The 16,687-nt window shown below is 46.8% G+C and overlaps 1 protein-coding gene across 2 annotated transcripts in view; it reads right to left on the bottom strand.

Moving 5' to 3' along the window:
- Positions 1–16,019, bottom strand: part of nup50 (nucleoporin 50) — a 101,341-nt gene extending 85,322 nt beyond the window's left edge. For both annotated transcript variants that reach the window (XM_072484539.1, XM_072484538.1), the window contains exon 1: positions 15,846–16,019. The gene's annotated coding sequence lies outside the window, so the exon portion shown is untranslated. The remainder of the gene's footprint in view (positions 1–15,845) is intronic.
- Positions 16,020–16,687: the final 668 nt, after the last annotated feature.

Raw genomic sequence — 16,687 nt, 5'->3', positions numbered from 1 at the left:
CAGCGCCCCCCCCCCCCAAAAGAGTGTCTACCTAGACACATTCCCCGCACCCTAGACCCATAGCTCCCCTGCATAGATCATGGCCAAACCACCTAATCTGCACATTTTGGACTGTGGGAGGAAAAGGAGCACTTGTAGGGAATCCAAGCAGACACAGGGAGAACGTGCAAACCCCACTCAAATAGTGAACGTGCAACCCCCACTCAGATAGTCAGTTTAATCTGTCTGGCATTCCCTTTGCTTCTTTTTTCTATTGTGCAGTTAAGAATAAAATTTACACCCGAGAATCATGTAGTGATTACAGTACAGATAGTGACCATTCAGCCCATCAAGTCCACACCTGCTCTCTGTAAGAGTAACACAGCTATAATGTAACTCACCCATCCTTTCCCTGTAACGTTTCACATTTTCTCATCTTCAGATGCACAACCAATTTCCTTTTGTTTTTTTAAAAATAAATTTAGAGTACCCAATTCATTTTTTCCAATTAAGGGGCAATTTAGCGTGGCCAATCCACCTACGCTGCACATCTTTGGGTTGTGGGGGCGAAATCCACACAAACATGGGGAGAATGTGCAAACTCCACACAGACAGTGACCCAGGGCCGGGATTCGAACCCGGGTCCTCGGCGCCGCAGTCCTGTGCTAATCACTGTGCCGCATGCCGCCCCTTGCAAGTCTTTTCTGCACCCTTTCAAAAGCCTCCACCATTCCTCTGAAAGTGTGGTGCTCCAGTTGTTTTTGTGCTCTAGGTCTCTATTTATAAAGTCCAGGATCCTATATGCCTCATTAACTACTTTCTCTTTTTTTTTAAAGAGAACACTTTATTGAAGCATTTAGAATTTTAACATTTAAACATTCTAAGCAGCAGAGCGGACCGACACGCAACAACATCACAATAACATACCCAACTTTCCTGCCCTACCTCCTGACTGCCCGTATATTAGATTCCCTATCCTTAATCTACACTGCCATGCCCTCCCTTCCCCCCCCCCCCCTCTTCTGCTGACAATCAGTTTTCCTTAAAGAAGTCGATGAACAGCTGCCACCTCCGAGCGAACCCCTGAATTGAACTTCTTAAGGCGAACTTAATCTTCTCCAGCTTGAGAAACCCTGCCATGTCACTGACCCACACCCCTGGACTTTGGAGGCTCAGAGTCCCTCCACCCCAGCAAAATCCGTCTCCGGGCCACCAGGGAAGCAATGGTCAAAACGTCGGCCTCTCTCCCCTCCTGGGCCCCCGGATCCTCCGACACCCCAAATATTGCCATCTCTGGACTCCCTTCCAGGACCTCTGACATGACATCCGCAAATCCCTGCCAGAATCCCCTCACCTTCGGACACGCCCAAAACATGTGTACGTGATTCACTGGGCTTCCTCCACACCTGTCCTCAACCTCGTCAAAAAACCTACTCATCCGGGCCATAGTCATATGAGCCCTGTGGACCGCCCTGAACTGAATCTGGCTAAGCCTGGCTCACAACGAAGATGAATTGACTCTCAACGCCTTTTCCCATAGTCCGACTTCCAACTCCCCTCCCACTTCCTCTTCACCTCCCGATTGGGACCCTTCCACTCCATCAATTCCTTATATATTTCTGAAACCTTCCCCTCTCCAACCCCTGTTTTTAACATCACCTTATCCTGCAGTGCCCTTAGAGGGAGGCGAGGGAAGCTTGGAACCTGCCTCAGGACAAAGTCCCGTACCTGCAGGTACCGAAATCCGTTCCCACCCGGCAACTCAAACTCCTCCTCTAATCTCCCCAGGCTCGGAAACCCCTCTTCATTGAAGAGGTCTGGTTTAGCACAGTGGGCTAAATAGTTGGCTTGTAATGCAGAACAAGACCGGCAGCGCGGGTTCAATTCCCGCCCCAGCCTCCCCGAACAGGTGCCGGAATGTGGCGACTAGGGGCTTTCCACAGTAACTTCATTGAAGCCTGAGTTTGCACTGAGTGCTGAATTTGGTGCATTTGAGTGCTATAGTGAGAGTTTGGTGACTGAGGGAGTATAAGGCTTCATTTTTATCTAAAGTCTAGTCTTTCTTTTATTTAGTTAATTAACTTAAAAGTTGCTGTTTGGTTTAGAAGAAGGTGAATTTTCAATCAGCTTTAAACAAAGCTTCTACTTGTAGGTACTTGCAGCTGTAGCTTGTTAATTAGTTAATTGGATTAGGCCAGTTTTCAGAGGCTAGATTCACAGTGTAAAAGTGATCCCCTACAGTGCAGACTTTGTTTGCACTGAGTGCTGAATTTGGTGTATTTGAGTGCTATAGTGAGAGTTTGGTGACTGAGGGAGTGCTGAATTTGGTGCATTTGAGTGCTATAGTGAGAGTTTGGTGACTGAGGGAGTTAGGTGAGGAGGGAGTAAGGTGCTCCTTTCATTTTGTTTCCTACATTTCCGCAAAGAGTGAGAAGAGAGCCAGGAGTTTACAGAAAGTGTAGCTGACTGGGAGCAGAGTCGGAGGGCGGAGATCTAGTTAGTCCACAGGGCAGCTATATTCTGTAAGGTAAGAGGGGATGGAGGCTAGGCCAGTTGCATGCTCCTCCTGTAGGATGTGGGTGGTGAGGAATACCACCGGTGTCCCCGCTGACTATACCTGCGGGAAGTGCACCCAACTCCAGCTCCTCAAAGACCGTGTTAGGGAACTGGAGCTGAAGCTGGATGAACTTCGGATCATCCGTGAGGCAGAGGGGGTGATAGAGAAGAGTTACAGGGAGGTAACCACACCTAAGGTACAGGACAAGAATAGCTGGGTTACAGTCAGGGGAAGAAAAAAAAAACAAGCAAACAGTGCAGGGATCCATCGTGGCCATTCCCCTTCAAAACAAGTATACCGTTTTGGATGCTGTTGGGGGGGGGGGGGGGGGGGGGGGGGGGGGGGGGAATGACCTACCGGGGAAGGCCCTAGCGGCCAGGTCTCTGGCACGGAGTCTGGCTCTGGGGCTCAGAAGGGATGGGGGAGAATAGAAAAGCAATAGTTGTAGGAGATTCAATGGTTAGGGGGATAGGAGATTCTGTGGTCGCGAGCGAGACTCCCGGAAGGTATGTTGCCTCCCGGGTGCCAGGGCCAGGGATGACTCGTATCGTGTCTTCAGGATACTTAAGGGGGAGGGGGAGCAGCCAGAAGTCGTGGTGCACATTGGTACCAACGACGTAGGTAGGAAAAGGGGTGTGGAGGTAATAAACGAGTTTAGGGAGTTAGGCTGCAAGTTAAAAGCCAGGAAAGACAAAGTTGTCATCTCTGGTTTGTTGCCGGTGCCACGTGATAGCGAGGCTAGGAATAGGGAGAGAGTGCAGCTGAACACGTGGCTGCAGGAATGGTGTAGGAGGGATGGCTTCAGGTATTTGGATAATTGGAGCGCATTCTGGGGAAGGTGGGACCTGTACAAGCAGGACGGGTTGCATCTGAACCAGAGGGGCACCAATATCCTGGGAGGGAGGTTTTCTAGTACTCTTCGGGAGGGTTTTAACTAATTTGGCTGGGGAATGGGAACCGGATTTGTAGTCCAGCAACTAAGGTAGCTGATATTCAGGACACCAAAGCGTGTAATGAGGCAGTGGGGAAGGGAACACTGACAAAGGAGAGTACTTGCAGGCACGGAGATGGGTTGAAGTGTGTATACTTCAACGCAAGAAGCATCAGGAATAAGGTGGGTGAACTTAAAGCATGGATCGGTACTTGGGACTACGATGTGGTGGCCATCACGGAAACTTGGATAGAACAGGGGCAGAAATGGTTGTTGGAGGTCCCTGGTGATAGCTGTTTCAATAAGATTATGGAGGGTGGTAAAAGAGGTGGGGGGGTGGCATTGTTAATTAGAGATAGTATAACAGCTGCAGAAAGACAGTTCGAAGAGTATCTGCCTACTGAGGTAGTATAGGTTGAAGTCAGAACTAGGAAAGGAGCAGTCACCTTGTTGGGAGTTTTCTATAGGTCCCCCAATAGTAGCAGAGATGTGGAGGAACAGATTGGGAAACAGATTTTGGAGAGGTGCAGAAGTCACAGGGTAGTAGTCATGGGTGACTTTAACTTCCCAAACATGGAGTGGAAACTCTTTAGATCAAATAGTTTGGATGGGGTTGTGTTTGTGCAGTGTGTCCAGGAAGCTTTTCTAACACAGTATGTAGATTGTCCGACCAGAGGAGGGGCAATACTGGATTTAGTACTTGGTAATGAACCAGGGCAAGTGATAGATTTGTTAGTGGGGGAGCATTTTGGAGATAGTGACCACAATTCTGTGACTTTCACTTTAGTAATGGAGAGGGATAGGTGCGTGCAACAGGGCAAGGTTTACAATTGGGGGAAGGGTAAATACGATGTTGTCAGACAAGAATTGAAGTGCATAAGTTGGGAACATAGGCTATCAGGGAAGGACACAAGTGAAATGTGGAACTTGTTCAAGGAACAGGTACTACGTGTCCTTGATATGTATGTCCCTGTCAGGCAGGGAAGAGCTGGTCGAGTGAGGGAACCATGGTTGACAAGAGAGGTTGAATGTCTTGTTAAGAGAAAAAGGAGACTTATGTAAGGCTGAGGAAACAAGGTTCAGACAGGGCGTTGGAGGGATACAAGATAGCCAGGAGGGAACTGAAGAAAGGGATTAGGAGAGCTAAGAGAGGTCATGAACAACCTTTGGCGGTAGGATCAAGGAAAACCCCAAGGCCTTTTACACATATGTGAGAAATATGAGAATGACTAGAGCGAGGGTAGGTCCGACCAAGGACAGTAGCGGGAGATTGCGTATTGAGTCTGAAGAGATAGGAGAGGTCTTGAACGAGTACTTTTCTTCTGTATTTACAAATGAGAGGGGCCATATTGTTGGAGAGGACAGTGTGAAACAGATTGGTAAGCTCGAGGAAATACTTGTTAGGAAGGAAGATGTGTTGGGCACTTTGAAAAACTTGAGGATAGACAAGTCCCCCGGGCCTGACGGGATATATCCAAGGATTCTATGGGAAGCAAGAGATGAAATTGCAGAGCCGTTGGCAATGATCTTTTCATCCTCACTGACAAATGGGGTGGAACCAGGGGATTGGAGAGTGACGAATGTCGTGCCCCTGTTCAAAAAAGGGAATAGAGATAACCCTGGGAATTACAGGCCAGTTAGTCTTACTTCGGTGGTAGGCAAAGTCATGGAAAGGGTACTGAGGAGGATTTCTGAGCATCTGGAAAGACACTGCTTGATTAGGGATAGTCAGCACGGATTTGTGAGGGGTAGGTATAGTGGATGTAGTGTACATGGATTTTAGTAAGGCATTTGATAAGGTTCCCCATGGTAGACTTCTGCAGAAAGTAAGGAGGCATGGGATAGTGGGAAATTTGGCCAGTTGGATAACGAACTGGCTAACCGATAGAAGTCAGAGAGTGGTGGTGGATGGCAAATATTCAGCCTGGATCCCAGTTACCAGTGGCGTACCACAGGGATCAGTTCTGCGTCCTCTGCTGTTTGTGATTTTCATTAATGACTTGGATGAGGGAGTTGAAGGGTGCGTCAGTAAATTTGCAGACAATACGAAGATTGGTGGAGTTGTGGATAGTGAGGAGGGCTGTTGTCGGCTGCAGAGACATAGATAGGATGCAGAGCTGGGCTGAGAAGTGGCAGATGGAGTTTAACCCTGAAAAGTGTGAGGTTGTCCATTTTGGAAGGATAAATAAGAATGCGGAATACAGGGTTAACGGTAGAGTTCTTGGCAATGTGGAGAAGCAGAGAGATCTTGGGGTCTATGTTCATACATCTTTGAAAATTGCCACTCAAGTGGATAGACCTGTGAAGGCCTATGGTGTGCTAGCGTTCATTAACAGAGGGATTGAATTTAAGAGCCGGGAGGTGATGATGCAGCTGTACAAAACTTTGGTAAGGCCACATTTGGAGTACTGTGTACAGTTCTGGTCGCCTCATTTTAGAAAGGATGTGGAAGCTTTGGAAAAGGTGCAAAGGATGTTGCCTGGAATGCAGAGTAGGTCTTACGAGGAAAGGTTGAGGGTGCTAGGCCTTTTCTCATTAGAACGGAGAAGGATGAGGGGCGACTTGATAGAGGTTTATAAGATGGTCAGGGGAATAGATAGAGTAGACAGTCAGAGACTTTTTCCCCGGGTGGAACAAACCATTACAAGGGGACATAAATTTAAGGTGAAAGGTGGAAGATATAGGGGGGATGTCAGAGGTAGGTTCTTTACCCAGAGAGTAGTGGGGGCATGGAATGCACTGCCTGTGGAAGTAGTTGAGTCGGAAACATTAGGGACCTTCAAGCAGCTATTGGATAGGTCCATGGATTACGGTAAAATTATATAGTGTCGATTTATTTGTTCTTAAGGGCAGCACGGTAGCATTGTGGATAGCACAATTGCTTCACAGCTCCAGGGTCCCAGGTTCGATTCCGGCTTGGGTCACTGTCTGTGCGGAGTCTGCACGTTCTCCCCGTGTGTGCATGGGTTTCCTCCGGGTGCTCCGGTTTCCTCCCACAGTCCAAAGATGTGCAGGTTAGGTGGATTGGCCATGCTAAATTGCCCTTAGTGTCCAAAATTGCCCTTAGTGTTGGGTGGAGGTGTTGACTTTGGGTAGGGTGCTCTTTCCAAGAGCCGGTGCAGACTCGATGGGCCGAATGGCCTCCTTCTGCACTGTAAATTCAATGATAATCTATGATTAATCTAGGACAAAGGTTCGGCACATCGTGGGCCGAAGGGCCTGTTCTGTGCTGTATTTTCTATGTTCTATGTACTTTGTGACAATAAGCGATTATTATTATTATTATGTCACCAAATCTCTCAATCGCTGCCCGCTGCCACCTGCTAAATCCCCATCCAGCCCTCCCGGACCAAAACGGTGGTTATCACAGATCGGTGACCACACTGACGCCCCCTCCAGTCTCATGTGCTGCCTCCATTGCCCCCACACCCTCAGGGCTGCCACTACCATTGGGCTTGTGGAGTACCGAGACGCCAAGAACGGCTGAGGTGCCATTAACAAAGCCTCCCACACTGACCCCTCGCCCACTACCTAACCATCGATATATTCACCGCCCAGTAATAATTAATTAATAAAATTCGGACAGGCCAAGCCTCCCATCCCGCACCCCCGTTCCAAAAGGACCTTCCTCACCCTCGGGGCCTTTCCAGCCCATACAAAACCCAAGATCATTGCGTTCATCTTCCTGAAAAATTCCGTAGGGATAAAAATTGGAATACATTGAAACACAAATAACAATCTTGGGAGGACTGTCATCTTCACAGTCTGTATACTCCCCGCCAATGACAACGGGAGCATGTCCCACCTGCGGAAATCTTTTCATTTGCTCCACCGCCCTGCCCAAATTTAACTTATGGAGCTGACCCCAGTCCCTTGCCACCTGAATCCCCAGGTACCTAAAGCTCCTTCCCACCACTTTAAATGATAACTCCCTCAGTCCCCTCTCCTGCCCCTGTGCCTGAATCACGAACACCTCACTCTTACCTACCAGAACTGACCAAATTCCTCCAATATCTCCATAATCCCAGCTCTCTCCCCCCCCCCCCCCCACAAACAGATATGTTATGTAAAGGAGCGTCCGCGTAGAGTGAAACCCAGAGCTCCACCCCCCTCCCCCCCATCTCACTATTCCCCGCCAGATGTTTGATGACCTAAGCACCATTGCCAAGGGCTCTATGGCCAGGGCAAAAGTAGTGGGGAGAGTGGACACCCGTCTTGCTCATTAACTTTCTCATCCTCACCTGCCACCATCAACGATTTCTGCACGTCGACATACGAATTAGGAGCAGACCATTTAGACTCTCAAGCCTGCTCTACCATTCAATAAGTTCATATTGATTTGATTGTGGCCTCAACTCCACCTTCACACCTACCCCCAATATACTTTGACTTCCTTGTTAGTTAAGAATTTAGCTACCCCTGCCGTAAAGATATTCAATGGTCCCGACTCCACTGCTTTCTGGGAAGAGAGATCCAAAGACTCACAGCCCTCGAGAAATCTCTCCTCATCAGAGTCTTAAACGGAAAATCTCTTATTTTTAAATTGTCCCCCCCCTAACTCTAGTCTCTCCCACAAGGGAAACATCCTTTCAGCATCCGTCAAGTCCTCGCCAGATCTTGTATCTTTCAATAAGATTATTTCTCAGTTTTCTAAATTCCAATGGATACAGGCTCAGCCTATCCAACCTTTCCTCATAAGATAACTCCTCCATCACAGGATCAGTCAAGTGAGCCTTCATGAACTTCTTCCAAAGCATTTATATCCTTTCTTAAATATGGAGAACAAAACTGTGCACAGTACTCCAATGTGGTCTCACCAATACCTTATACAACTGTTTGGTTATACGAGGTTATCCATGAAGGTTCCGCCTTCTCAACCTTGCCGCTCGTCGTAGTGTGGTGACCTTCAGGTTAAATCACTACCAGTCAGGCCTTTCTCAAAACGGTAGAGCAGCCAATGGTCCTCAGAGATTATGGCGACTTTCATACAACTGTAGCAAAACATCCCTACTTTTAAATTCCAACCCGCTTGCAATAGAATGCTGATATTGCATTTTCCTACTTGCTATGCATGCATACCAAATGTTTGTGATTTATGGATACCCAGACCCCTCTGTGCCACAATCTCTCTGCATTTATATAATACACTGCTTTTCTACTCTTCCTGGCAAAGTGGACAAATTAATTTAAATGGTCTCATCGCACATTTCTTAATCTAGTATAGCTTGCTCTCTAATTAATTCTCGAATGTGCTAAGAAACTGTCCTGAAAACATTTAAGAACAATCTTCCAGAGTGGCACAGTGGTTAGTTAGTACTGCTGCCTCATGGCGCCGAGCACCCTGGTTCGATTCCGGTTTGGGTCACTGTCCGTGTGGAGTTTGCACATGCTCCCCGTGTCTGGATGGGCCCAACTCCCTCAACCCAAAAGATGTGCAGGGTAGGTGTATTAGCCATACTATATTGCCCCTTAATTGGAAAAAAATAATTGGGTTCTCTAAATTTATATTTTAAAAAAAGAACTAATCTTCCACGCTATTTTTGCCAATCTGATTCGGGCAATCTTTATGTAGATTAAAATTACCCATGATTATCGCTGCACATTTCTCACAAGCTTCTATTATTTCTTCCTGTACACCCCGCCTTACACTGTGGAGCATATAAACCACTCCCACAATTCACTTCTTACTGTTACTATTTCTTATGTCTACCCAAACTGATTCTACATCTTCACTGCTAGAACTAGGGTCGTCTCTCTATATGTTACCAGTGTCATCCGTAACTAACAGAGCCACACATCTCCACCTTTTCCTGGCTTCCTCCCCTTCTTAAACAGCATGTACCCTTGAACATTCAGGTCACAGTCTTTGTAATCTTGCAGCCATGTTTTTGTAATGGCAATCAGTTCATACATATTCATTTTTATTTGCGCTGACGATTAATCGGTTTTATTACAAATGTTAGATCGATAATTTAACTCTAGTCTTTTGACAGGTTGAACATCCCTTATCCAAATGCCTGGGGCCGAGTGTGTATTGGATTTTGGAATTTTTCAGATTTCGGAATATAATGTGCAAATGCACACATTGCGAACTGCGCGTGTGACGCGTTGCGAACTGTGCATCACCCAGGGGCTCGTGAAATCAGATCGGCGCTCAAAGAAAAGTGCAGATTTCAGAATTTTCCGGTTTTCGGATTGCCCGAATCAGATTAGTGAAAACCTGCACTACTTTTATAATCACGCGCCTCATCTGCGGGTGCACGCTTAGATTTGTACACTCTGTTCATTCCTGCCACACTATAACCATTATTTCCTTTTTTGCTATCTTGCTCTCGAGTCTTCTCTATTTAATTTATTACATCTTCCCAAACCTGCCCTCGTCCCCATTATTTAGTTCAAAGCCCTCTCTACTGCTCCCCACTATTTAGTACAAAGCCCTCTCTACCGCTGCTCTAGTTATATGATTCACCAGAATACAAGCAACAACCAGGTCCCTTTGCTCCTGCTCTCCCTATTTGTTGCCTCTGTATTCTTTTAACCAAAATTATCACCATATTTCTCTGCATTAAATGTCATCTGCCACCTGTCCGCCCATTCAATGTACTCTCGAAGTCTATCATACCCTTCTGCCTGCTCACAATACTTCGAAGTTCTATATCATCTGCCAATATTGAAAACTGTGCCCAGTACAGCCAGGTTTAAATTATTAATATATATTAAGAAAGGCAGTGCTCCTAGATCTGACCACTGGCTAACACTGCTGTATACCGTCCTTCAGTTAAAAAAAAAAACACATTAACCCCATTAAATTCAGATTTTTCAAGGGTATAACTGACTGGAGCAACATTGCTTATGTCACTCATCTTTTTACCCAAATAGCAGTCATTTGGACAATTCTTACAGAATCTTAACTGTAATCAGTTTCAACACAAGCATGCCTTTCCTGTTTATGCATTAATTTGCCAGGGCACCAAATAAAGCCTAAATGAAAAATTAATAGAAGCGTTCTATACATGAACTACAAGAATGTATTAGGAGGATAATTGACCAGTAATTATTTTCTTAATTGAACACATTTCCAGCAGGAATCAAGGATAGTAACAAGGAGTGAAAATCATGTCAATCCTAAACTGGTACATTTAAGAAATTCCTAAGGACTTGTAATGTTATATCCCAGCTGAGACTAACTGATTATGGGATAAAAAAAAGTGACCCCTAACATAGAGACTTGGCTAGAGCAGTCACCATGTTGTTGATGGAGGAAAAGTCATATTCAATCAGGGACTGTCCTTGGTCCTCTGATATTCCTGGTATACATAAATGACACAAGAGATACCTTTTTTTTAAATATATTTTTTTTGTGGGTGAGTGGGGGTGGGAGAGGAGCTGATTAGTGTGTGTGGAGGGAATGGGGAGGGGTTGACTACAGTGTGTGCGTGTAGGGAAGGTGAGGGCTGCTTAGTGTGTGGGGGGATGGGGAGAGGGGCGGATTACAGTGCGCGGAGAAAGGGGGGGGGAGGTGAGAGGGCTGATTACAGTGTGTATGGGGAGCGGCTGATTACAGTGCGGGGAAGGGGTGAGGAGCTAATTCAGTGTGCATGGGGAAGGGGAGAGAATGATTACAGTGTGCGTGGGGAAAGGGGAGAGGAGCTGATTAAAGTGTGTGGGGAGAGGGGCTGATTACTGTGTGTGGGGAAAGAAGGGGAGGGGCTGATTACAGTGTGTGGGGGGAGAAGGGGAGAGGGGCTGATTGCAGTGTGTGGGGGGGGAAGGGGATGATTAGTGTATGTGGGGGGGGGGTTGATTACAGTGTGCGTCGGGGGAATGTGGAAGGGGAGAGTGATTGATTACAGTATGTGTACGGGGGGGGGGGGGGGGGAAGAGAGAGGAGAGAAGGGTTTGCACAGGAGATAGCTTGATCTATGGTATCAGAACCGATTCCATTCCCAGGTGACTGCCTGATGTACCAACCCATTTGTGAGTAGGACGGCCAAGTACAACTACAGAAGGACTTGGATGTACTGGGAGAATAGTTCCATTAATAGCAATATGACTTTCAATCCATCAAAACTCCACACCACACATGCAAATTCAGACAGCCTAGGACCTTCACACATACAGCATTGATGGAATGAGTCAATCTGACATCCATCAAGCAGAGTGTGTGGGGGATAGGACAGAGTGTGATAGGTGTCTCCTATCAAGTGATACGTCATGGATAAAACACAAACCATGTGCAGCAATTGGAGCAAACAAAGTCCTAGGATTTGTCAGGAGAAATCTAACCAAATGCAATAAAACAGTCAATGTTGCTGCATACAAGGTCTTGATATGTCCCAAAAGGATAATGCAGTACCATTGAGCTCTGCCAAGCCCACCTTGTAAACAAAGTTGAAATAGACCAAAGACTTGTAACAAATTTCATCTTCAATGACAGTGCCCGAACACCCAAAGTTGTGTAAGTTGAACTTATACTGCAACAAAAGATAGATGAGTAAGCTTACACTGTTCAACAAAGCAGTTCACCATGATAATGCTATGTATCCCACAATATGTTAAAGCAGTCTGTTGCAGGAGGGAAATACACCAAACGTTTGGTGCCTTTATAATGTTGCACACAAACATATCTGAACAGCTTCAGAAAAATACCATAATTGTCAGCTACAACATTAACATACAACCTGACAATGTGGAAAATTGCCCATACATGTCTTGCCCAGAAAAAGGAAAAAACAAGTCCGATCAATTACTCTCAATAGACTACTCTTGATCATCAATATGACAGAAGGTGCAGTTGACAGTGCTATCAAGCAGCATTCACATAACAACAACCTGCTTATCGATGCTCAGTTGGGTGTGTCCGTTAGGGCCACTCATCTCCGGTCCTTGTCCAAAAAGGGACAATAGGAGAGGGGAGAGTGGCTGCCCTTGACAACAAAGCAGCATTTGACCAAGTGAGGAGTCAAGGAGCCCCAGCAAAACTGAAGTCAATGTAATCCAGGGGGGAAACTCTCCACTGATTGCGGTCCTACCCAGTAGAATGATGGTTGTGGTTCTTGGTGCCAAACACCTTAGCTCCAGGACCTCACTGCAGGAATTCCAAAGGGTAGTGTCCTCAGCCCAACTATCTTCGGCTGTATGCACATAATTGTAGTGTACAGCACTGAAGCAGTCCGTGTCCATAAGCTACAAAACCTGGCCAACATTCAAGTTTGGCTGATGAGTGGCAAGTAACATTCGTGCCCAGAAGTGCTAGATAATGAGCATCTCCAACAAGACAGAATCTAACCATCTCCCCAAGACATTCCCCCACTGACCAGAAACAGAACTGAAACAGCCATATAAATAGCGTGGCGATAAAAACAGATCAGAGGATGGGAATTCTGTGGAGTGTAACACACCTCTTGACTCCCTTTACAAATCCTTTCCACTTTCTACAGGACACAAATCAGGATGGAAAATTCTCCACCTGCCTGCATGAGTACTGCTCCAAAACAATCAAGAAGCACTGCATTATGCAGGAAAAAGCAACACTCCATCCAGCACCTTATAACGCTCCACTATTGTCTTAGTGGCAGGAATGTGTACTAAGACAAGTTGCACTGCAGGAACTCACCAAATTTCCTTCTACAGCATTTCTACCACTGAGAAGAATGAGGGCAACAGATGAATAGGAACCTGTTAAGTACCCCTCCAACCGATATATCATCCTCATTTGGAGTCATGCCACTTTCCTTCACTGTTAATCCTGCGGCTCCCTCCCTGGAAACACTGATGCTCAAATCTCAATAAAGAATGAAATTGAGACTGGAATAACCTCTCCACCAAAATAACTAATCAAACCATTTCACAGGCATTTAATTTATGCATGGAAAAGGGGCAACAAGGACAAATAAAATAGGACAGGTGCACAGCATGGAAATCACACCATCCCTACGACGTTGTTGCAAGGCTTTCAAGATACTATTATGAGATTAAGAATTCATCACAGATCAGAGATCAAACCTGCAAACTTTCTGGTTTGCAGTACTGAACCAATCTATAAACTTTATAACAAAATAAAAAATGCTGGACAATCTCAGCAGGTGTGACAGCATCTGTGGAGAGAGAACGGAGCCAATGATTTGAGTCTGGATGACTCTTTGTTGAAGCTAGAGCAAACTGGAAATAAATTGAGATTGATACTGTTGTAGGGAGGGGATACATAGAATCATAGAATTTACAGTGCAGAAGGAGGCCATTCGGCCCATCGAGTCTGCACCGGCTCTTGGAAAGAGCACCCTACCCAAGCCCACACCTCCACCCTATCCCATAACCCAGTAACCCCACCCAACACTAAGGGCAATTTTGGACACTAAGGGCAATTTAGCATGGCCAATCCACCTAACCTGCACATCTTTGGACTGTGGGAGGACACCGGAGCACCCGGAGGAAACCCATGCACACACGGGGAGAACGTGCAGACTCCGCACAGACAGTGACCCAAGCCGGGAATCGAACCTGGGACCCTGGAGCTGTGAAGCAATTGTGCTAACCACAATGCTACCGTGCTGCCCACAATGGAGCAATGGAGCTGGATAGAGGGTCAGCGATAGGTCGAGATTGACAAAGATGCCGCGGACAAAAATACAAAGGGAATGATGTTGATAATGACGAACACAGGTGCTGATAGTGACACATTCAGAGATCAGATTGCGCCAAAGGACAACTAGGAGCAGACTGACCCTAGTGGGGTGGGGAGGGACAGACGGATCAATGAAAGAAATCAAAATAAACTGATAGAAATAAAAATGGGGCGAAGGTAGGGATGACAATTCACAGTCTGAAATTGTTGAACTCAAGTGTTAAGTGAAAGGATATAACGTGCCTTAATCGGGAGATGGGGTGCTAGTCCACCAGTTTGCGTTGGGCTTGAGGGACAAGACAATGATGTCCACAGGGATCAGTGGCCTTCAATGCCCAGTGGGCGCCACCATGGCTGGACTGCTCTACAGTCCCTCTTAATTAATGCCGTGGGCAGCATGGTAGCTCAATGTGAACTGTTGCTTCAGGGAACCAGGGTCCCAGGTTCGATTCCCGGCTTGGGTCACTGCCTGTGTGGAGTCTGCACGTTCTCCTTGTGTCTGCGTGGGTTTCCTCCGGGTGCTCCGGTTTCCTCCCACAAGTCCCGAAAGACGTGCTGTTAGGTGAATTGGACATAGAACATACAGTGAAGAAGGAGGCCATTTGACAATCGAGTCTGCACAAACCCACTTTAAGCCCTCACTCCCACCCAACCCCGTAACCCAAAAACCCCTCCGAACCTTTTTTGGACACTTAAGGGCAATTTAACATAGCCAATCCATCTAACCTGCACGTCTTTGGACTGCGGGACGAAACCGGAACACCCGGAGGAAACCCACACAGACATGAGAACGTTCAGACTCCACACAAACAGTGACCCCCACCAGGGACCCTGGCGCTGTGAAGCCACAGTGCTAACCACTGTGCTGCCCTTCTTGAATTCTCCCTGTGTACCTGAACAAGCACAGGAATGTGGCGACTGGGGGCTTTTCACAGTAACTCCATTGCAGTGTCAATGTAAGCCTACTTGCAACAATAAGGACTATTAATTACATTTTGAGGTGATGTTTGGTAAGGTTCTGTTGCTCTTTATTTTGCTTGGCCAGTGCCCCTACCAGGAGCGGCTTTTAATTTATCCCGGAGCTTGCTTCTTTATTATAATGAGTGCATCAACCCTAAAAGACCGACCGTCTCCCGGGGCACAGACACACTCAGCCCGCCTAACTCGTGTGACCAGGGCGTAAACTAACCTGGCGCCGGCCGTGATTGACAAAGGGAGCTGGCCAATCAGAAAGCGGCTCGGCGCCGCCGGCCCGAACAGGAGGCGGGCCCAGGAGCAGCAAGTTTGCTCGATGCGCGTCCATGGCACAAGATGAATGTGCGTTTTAAAGAAAGGCAGAAACGGCCCGGTTTATTAAATGCTGTGGGCGCGATTGTTTCACACTGTTCAGCGGCGTCATCGCTTTTACATTCCCGGAGGGTGGGAAAAGAAGCCAAACGGCGGGGAGGCGAAAGGGGGGAAATGGTTTGAACAGAGAGAAGCGTGCAGCCATCAGTTCCTCAGAGTGCAGGCCTCGGTGAAATGCCGTTGACCCTTTCATTTTAAATATTCCCCCTCCCGGGCAACATCTGCATCCGCCACGGACGTCAGACATCAAATACAAATCTGCTCCCGTCCCTTAAATAGGTGCATTTCATCCAACCCCGCCGCCCGCTTCAGGAATGTTTCTGGAAGCGGCGCAAACCAACGGTTTCCATTTGAATCTGGGAATTCTCGCTGTGAGCACAGGGCAAGGCAGGGAAAGCTTTGCTCACCTGCAGCACGCTGATTCTGTCTTTGCCGATAATCAGACGCCCTCCCCTTCCCGGTAAGGTGACAATGTTGATTTTGTTCCCGGCTCTGAATGCTGCCCCACACCTCCTTCCCTCAATCCCCCTCTCACAGCTTCAGCTGTGTTCCAGTTCCGCCATTTTGTGCCGGAGGGCGGGCCGCGGCGCGCGCATGCTCCTTCCGCTGGCCAAGGGCTCAGTGCGTCCCTGCTGCTGTCCCTCCTGCATCTCACTCAAACCCCTGCTGGTCAGCAAAGCAAAGGAAACATTCAGCTGTGTAAACCACTCGGCCCAGCTTTCTTTCCAAAATAAAGCCTAAAATACAAGCTGAGAATCCCAGGACAGGAACTCGGCATTTCTAAGCCAAATACGCCCCCAAATTGGCAAGTGCCTCTGGTGGAATGGGCAATTTGCACATGTAACAAATAAATTGCCTGTGTTGCATTTGTGTCAATAAAGAGAATATACAAGATTAACTCTGAACACCGCATTCGCCAAATTAAGTCAGTTCGTCAGTGAAGTTGTCTTGAAAACAGAAGGTGTAAAATCGAGACAATTGTTTCAGCCATTGGTTGCAATTGAAAAAAATCAGAATAGCATCACCTCAGCAAAACTTTGAAACAATAACGCAACCAGAAAACCTGTTCATCTACCCAAAGCTATTATCTATAATCATGATTATAACCACACCACTTGGAACAGGTTTAGTATTTTAGAGCACAATGATGCCTTTCATCAAAAATAATCATTTGGATCTACAAGACACAGCATAATGATTAGCCTTTTATCCCCACAGTAAAAACTTATTATTTGACTTTATAGGCTTT

This window comes from Scyliorhinus torazame, chromosome 19, assembly GCF_047496885.1.
Source record: "Scyliorhinus torazame isolate Kashiwa2021f chromosome 19, sScyTor2.1, whole genome shotgun sequence".
NCBI lineage: Eukaryota > Metazoa > Chordata > Chondrichthyes > Carcharhiniformes > Scyliorhinidae > Scyliorhinus > Scyliorhinus torazame.
The sequence above is the reverse complement of the archived record's forward strand: the minus strand, read 5'-3'. Positions and strand labels throughout refer to the sequence as shown.